General features: G+C 33.9%; 1 pseudogene; it reads right to left on the bottom strand.

Moving 5' to 3' along the window:
• Positions 1–3,605: 3,605 nt before the first annotated feature.
• Positions 3,606–7,330, bottom strand: LOC137637834 (rhodopsin-like; annotated as a pseudogene).
• Positions 7,331–7,786: the final 456 nt, after the last annotated feature.

Raw genomic sequence — 7,786 nt, 5'->3', positions numbered from 1 at the left:
GAGTGTTCAATACCTTTTACACAATATGTTAACTGCTTTTTCAATTCTTTTTCTCTGTGCTAGACTAATTTATTTAACATGTCTCTGCATACGAATTGCTGAAGTAAATTCTCAGAATTTTTACTGTCCAACCCTTCTATACAAGTTAACTGCCTGTCTTCTCTGCCTGACTATTACCAAGTACCTAAGATGACAAATTCTTTCTATTTAATAATAAGGTTATCACAGTTTAATTTTTTTTTCTATTTCATTGCGAATTTCTATTAATTTTTCCTCTTCATTGAAGTCACATATATCTCTACTACTAATTACTCCTCGGTCATAGTAAAAGTTACGTAATTTGATGGTTAATAACAGGATAGTATCCAGTGGTACTTTTCCTCTTTGGCCAACTCAGGTACAGTCACTCATATAAATTCTTGAATGTCCGGGTGTCTGATATTTCCATTTTACTCCTGTCTGGACGACAGGTGTCTGGGAGCGCAACAGCAGTCAAATGTTCAACTACCTAACTCTCCTGTATATTGATTGATTGATTGAAGTTTTCTGGCATTCTGACATCTAAGGTCATTGACGCTGATATCATTTGTTATAAATAAACAATAAAAGGGAATTTAATGCAGCAAAATTAGAGATATCCTTATAAAGGTTAAATAGCTTCCAGAAGACCTGCTTCTGAGATAAATGAAAAAAAAAAAAGCCACTAGCGTGGCATGACGCAGCATGTCCAAGAATCTTGTCAAGGATGAACCTGCCTTCTTCACCTCGAGCCTCAAACAGATATCTATTTCTTGAGGTGTTAAAAGTAGGGTATTCTGTCAACAAGTGCCTCACTGTCAAGGGTACCAAACAGTCATCGTAATATGGCTGATGTTGCCCAGTCATAAGAAATTCGCACGTCAACCGAGTATGACCAATGCGGTGACGACAAAGATTAGTCTTCCACTTCTGGGGTATCCTGTTATACCTCCAAGAAGACATAACATTCGTTATTTCTCTAATTTGATTTCCTTCTTAACTATCCCAATGCTGTTGCCAATTATCGTAAGACAAATTCTTAATGATTGGTAAAAATTTGTTACTGAGGATGGGATACCTTCCTGGTAGCATCTCAGCTGCAGCATTCTTTGCTAGTAAATCTGCTTTCTCATTCCCACACACAACTATCTGCGCTGAGCCCCAACAAAATGGAATTGTTATACCTCTCAGCCCAATTATAAAAAGGCACTCTTATAGCTTTAAAACTAAAGGGATATTGGCATTAAAAGCTTCAAAAGCTTGTAGCACACTTCTTTCATCACTAAAAATGGTAAAAATGGTAAAATTGCCCTTCTCTTCTATCTGTCCCGGCACTTGTAAGGAACACCAGCTAAAATAGCGATTCATGATTTTTGTAGAGATCTTTCTTTTATTGTTCCATTTGAGTTTTATTTCAACTTTACTTTTTGTTCCCATGATTGCCATAATAGACTTTCATTCCTATACTTTATATCAACTGGTAATTGCTGGTACGTGCATTGTGTCCATTTTCTACTACTTTGACACTGAGACCAATTCCCCTGGCTAAATGCATATCCATAAGTCCTGGGCATTCTTATTATCTAGGGATGGTCAGTTTGGGAGAGCATATATTGAAGGTCTACTTGCTGAGTCATATGCAACCATTGCCTGGTCCTCCCTGGATCGAGAGGGGACTTGGGCACTGATCATATGTGTATGTGGTGTCTCTCAAACATTGTCCTGCCCCCTTGGCTCTACCATTCATGAATGACCTTTGAACCTTAATTCTTCTGTTCTTTAAAGTCACCTGCGAATTACTAATTAAATGGTATTGCACCATTACAATATTCACTTAAATTACTAATTCTTTCAAATGGGGCTTTTCTCTTCGTTCCTAATCCAAAGTGTTTGGATAAGGGGAAATGGCCATTTTTTCTTAATTGACCTGCCCTCTTTGTATGGGAAGTCAATATAACACGCTGCAGTATATAGCCTACAGTCTTAGCTAGAGAAAAACATTAAACTTTGTTTATACCGACGAGACAAGTTTATTTTGGGAAACAACAGTATAAACGACTAAAAACAAATATGCCAGCAATCAATTCTATAAAATACAGTTTGCATAGATCCTTAGACTAAATATTGAGAATTCCATGATTTGTTCGATGGTAAGATCGAATGATTTTCTCTGAGTTATCAGCCATCCAGGAAAAATATTGTTTTCATTTTTCAAAACGGTAAAAAACTACATCTGTGATATATATATATATATATATATATATATATATATATATATATATATATATATATATATATATATATATATATACATGAATACTGTGTCTTAGATTAGCCCTCCAAATTACGCACCGAACATATCTCATCATGCTCTCTTTAAATGATTCAAACTAGCTTTTATTTAAGAAATATAATCTCATTATTGTTTATTTGTTACAAAATATTATAAGCATGAAAAAAAAATTCCCCTCAGGAGCAATGATTATATATAATATTTTTAATACGTCCTTCTCCAGCACTTAATAGAGCCCCAGTCAAACTATCTTAACTAGTTTCGGCCGGGCTATTTTGAGATAACTCTGCCATTTGACTTTTTTTTTCAATTTGATGGTACAGGTTGTCAAGTGGAAAGATAAAACATATCTGCTACCTCATCGCCTTTAGAGAAATTGATACTTACTGTTTACCAAAATAGATTCTAGAATTACCATGATTAACCCACTGAAAATTGCTCTAAGACTTATTTCCTCGATTTCCTCGAAGTGGAATAAAGATATCCATGATATTACTTTGACATAATGTGGGGATATTAAAATCGTAACCTTTCTCAATGTGACTTTTGCTACAATACAGTACAAGACACAATACTCTGTTCTATGGAGAGCTAGCAAACTGAATTGAAGTTGTCCAGTCTTTCTTGATTGATAAAAAAAATCTAAGATTTTTGTCGTCAAAAGTTAATACCAACTACCCATACTTCTAATTACCATGATATTCATTTTGTAGGTATTTCTTTATAGGGAGATGACTGATCTCTCTCTCTCTCTCTCTCTCTCTCTCTCTCTCTCTCTCTCTCTCTCTCTCTCTCTCTCTCTCTCTCTCTCTCTCTTTTTTTTTACATGATAATTTTATTTCATACAAAATATATCATCGCTTAATTATTAGGCTTTTATATCTACATTACCTTGCTTAAGCTTTTGGGTTTGAAAGTGTTTTTAACTTGAAGACTTTCGAATGTTTGAACTCGCATTGATAATTAAAAAGTGAAGCTTAAAAAATGTAACAGGTATAATTTACCGACTTCGGAGTCATTACTTTAGGTGAGTAACCAACTCTTCTATGGGACACAGAACCATTTATGCACATTGCTTTCATTTAAGTTTCTTTTATCCCATTGTTCTGATGTTTTATGCTTCCATATCATTCCGTCTAGATTATAAATAATGTTTTTCTTGTGAATAAATCTTCTATTTTATGCTCCTATAACATTTCTCAGTTTACACAGACAGATGTGTATAAATCACTATGTTTTCCGTTCATTTACATTTCTATATTTCATGATGTGAAAAGGGATTAAATGAAAGTAATTCTAGATGCAGGAATTTATTCAACTTAAGATTTCATGTAAGGTCGGAGATGCATCTCGATTTATTAGTCAGTAGTCAAGTATGTCGGGTTTGCAGTTCGGTCATTCTCAAATCACGCCTCAAAATTAGATCGTCACCCAATTATGGTTTGCAATTCGGTCATCAACAGGTAATCGTGAAATGCTCAGCACTTTTCATTGGTTGAGGTGGTCTCAGAGGGAGTGGATTCCTCATCCCTTTCGCTTGTACAGGAGAGGAAAGGTAGTTTCTTCTCCATAGCAGCTCGGTACTTAGGATGGCTGATGGCATAAACAATAGGGTTGTAGACAGCATTGGCCTTTGCGAAAACGGAACCCCAGATGGAAAGAGAGGAGTGACAATAGACTTGTAGTGCATGCCAGCAATATTGATGATGCAATAGGGTGTCCATGCAATGAACCAGAGAGAAACTGTTGTTAGTGCAACCTTAGCTAGACGGCATTCGTTGGATGTCTTTTTGGCTTCTGGGTCATTTCTTAGAGACTTGACTCCCATCTTCTTGGCCTGTTCACGCATCTGTCTCTCATGAGTGGCAACAGCCTTTAAGATAAAGACATAAGAGTAAATGATCAAAGCCAGAGGGAACAAGAAACAATCAATAGTGTAGAGCCAGAGGTAAATGTGGTACCAAAGATCATCAGTAAGATAGTCTGTACCACAGGCAGTCATGTTACCTTCTGGGACATACCTGCAGAACCCAAAGAATGGCAGAATGCACCAGAAAAGAGTTTGAGCCCAGATGAAGAGAATATTTAACATGGCTCTACCGGTGGTCAAAGGTTTAGCTGAAATACCCTTAACAATGACGTTGTAACGATCCGTTGTAATTAACACCATGGCCCAGATGGAGGCAGTTCCACAGATTGAACCTATGGCAGCATAGACCTGGCAGAAGATAGCACTGAAAGACCACATCTGATAGTAGCAGTTTATCAAAATTGGTGGACACATGCAAGCCATCATGAAAAAGTCAGAGACAGCCAGACTCACTACATACAAGTTTGAAGGTGTCCTTAGAGATTTGGTGTTCATGAAGACCCAGATGACTACGAAGTTACCAGAGACTGCAAGAGTGCCCATCATGAACATCCATACGCCAACTAAACTATACCAAAGTGGGTTCATGGGAGGGTACTGGTACCAGTGATCATCTACATAGCTCAAAAGCTCTCGAGGAACCCTGTCGACCACAGTGTAGTTACCGTATGGGTTCGTGGACTCTTGGAGGCTATTTCCAACCATGTTGGAGGGATCAACCCAGTAACCCATCTGTAACGCAGTAAAGAGAAATCAAAAGTTAGTCATCATTACGTAAATCATTCTTGTCATATATCATGCCTAACGACTCTGCAACAATCCTAATTTTTATTATTACGAAAGTCAGGCATTTCATTTATCGCATCTAATGACTTACATAAGAATTTAAGTAATTTAGTTTTACAAATATGACATGTCTAATGATTTGTCTAAAATATTATGTTAGCAATTACTGCAAAAATCTTTCATCACATATGATATGTCGTAATACAGTACTATATAACTTTTTTTGGGAAGTGATCAATAAGAAAATATTTCATCTCTAATGACAAGTCTAGTTACTTCAAAACAATCCTAAGTTAAAGATTATTACGGAAATTCCAGGTTAGTGACCATTTAGAAAATGTTACATATTCTATGACACATCCAGTGATTATTTTAAGAATCCTTCATTTCGTTAAAAATGTCTAACAGTTTTACAAAAATCCTTGATTAGTGATTATTACAAAATTGGTTAATCACATACAATATGTTTAAGAATCTAACAAAAATCTCACGTTTGAAAATATTACAAAAACTGATTACGTCTTAAGGTATTTTCAACAAATATATAAGAGCCCTATAGTTGGTTGTTATTACGAGAATTTTTCATCTTATATGAAATATCTAACCATTATACAACACTCCTAATTTAGTGACTATTACGAAAATTGCTCATCCATCTGACATGTCTAATGACTATACAATAATCATCATACTAAAGAAAAAAATTCTGACGATTTTGCAATTCTTCCTGGTAAGTGACTAAAACATTTCTGTCATATTATATGGCATGACTAATGATCATGCAATCATCCTAAGCTGGTGATTATTTCAGAACTCGTTAACTTCATATGTATGGCAATTCTAAAATAATAATTACCACTGAACCATATCAGTAACAATAGTTACTAACGTGTAAAAAATCGTGTTTATTTTATGTAAGAATTACAAATATGATTATAAATAATATATATATATATATATATATATATATATATATATATATATATATATATATATATATATATATATATATATATATATATATATATATATATATATATATATATATATATACACACACAACACACATATATATATATATATATATATATATATATATATATATATATATATATATATATATATATATATATATATATATATATACTGTATATACATACATATGTATGGATATATATGTGTGTATATATATATATATGTGTGTGTGTGTGTGTGTGTGTGTGTGAGTGTGCGTGTGTGCGTGTGTGTACATCCACAGCGTTCCAATGGGGATAAGAACGAATATTTTTTTCTGAATAGATGACTCACTGAAATATGAAAATTTTGATATTGCTGGTGAATCGTGTGAAAAGTAAAAGTTTTTTTTTTTTTAAAGATAACTGTCTGCCTAACGTTCATTAGCTTCCAAGAGTTTGCAGCAATATACCGGGAACTTTAAGCATCATAAATATCTATAAGAAGCGGTTTTATTCTTTCTGGCAGAAAAAAAGAAAAAAAAAATGTGCTTGGAGCTAGGAATCTATTGACACCCTCACACGTACACACACAAATACGTACACATATGTCTATAACCTTGGAGTAACTTTAATTAGTTGCCTAGATATATTGGTGCATGGGACGTGTGTGTTGTAAAATAGATACTACCATTTTAAAGAACAGTAGGTTGTCATTATCTATTAGCAATGATAATTCCAATTGCTTTTTGCATCGTTTTCTTCTTTATTGTCATTTTCAATTCATCAAAATTAAGTTTATGAACTTTTATTAGGATCAGAATTTTTCAAACATATCCTCATGGAGGTGATAAATATCAGAATAATTACTCTAACATTATTAGCAAGATATTGTCATTTGTAATTTGAATGTTTCAATGTTATGAAAGAGAGAATTATGCAGAAAAAAATATCGTTCTATATTCTATCTTAGAAATTGATGCGAGAACGGTATTTTGGCCAAAAATTAATTATACCTTTTAAAGGGCTTAAGATGATAAATTGAATATATTACTGATCCAGCAACATGTGACATGGGACTCTCCATAGAGTCAAACTAAATTTCTCTATAAACGAATATATCTTAAAAGAAAAAGTCCATTATTTGCGAGACGCTGGAAATAAATGAGAAATCTAACGGGATGTGTAAACGTTGTCTTACATTTTGTGATTTTTTTCTACATATTTTGAAGATTATAAATCTACTGGTTAATGTCAGGATGATTTGCCACAACAAGTGCTTACTCGATTACAGAGATATTGTGATGATAAATGAAAATTGAGGATCCAAATAATGGAACACTCACCTTGTCGAGATAATTTAGGAGTTCGTAGCGTGAAGCTTCAAGGAGATAATGCCCGGGATTTACTCCTCGATGCAATGAGCAAAGTTAGGAAGAAGCGAAGCTCTTTTATATACTTCACTCCCTCCCTCATGTCAAGTGAGAAGCCAACAGTCGTTTGCTCGTCCGAGGAGAAGGAATCCTTTTACCAAGCAGTGCAATCAACCATTGAAGTTGATCAAGCGACTAACGTTAATGGTCTACTGTAGATACCATTTGTTCACTGAGGAATAAATGTGACCTTGGCAATTTCCTACGTATTATTATTATTATTATTATTATTATTATTATTATTATTATTATTGTTTTATTGATATGCTATTTTGTATGTGAACTTATACTATTTTCTTGTTCTTGTTCTGTCCATGATTTTAACCTCGAACAACGTCGACACTTCCAATCTGAATATTCACGAGCTTAGATAATGTAACAGTTTTTCATAATTATTTGTTAACTAATCATCCAACTAAATTGGAAAGACTTG

This window comes from Palaemon carinicauda, chromosome 3 (genome assembly GCF_036898095.1).
Source record: "Palaemon carinicauda isolate YSFRI2023 chromosome 3, ASM3689809v2, whole genome shotgun sequence".
Classification (NCBI taxonomy): Eukaryota; Metazoa; Arthropoda; class Malacostraca; order Decapoda; family Palaemonidae; genus Palaemon; species Palaemon carinicauda.
This window is presented reverse-complemented; position numbering and strand designations above follow the sequence as displayed.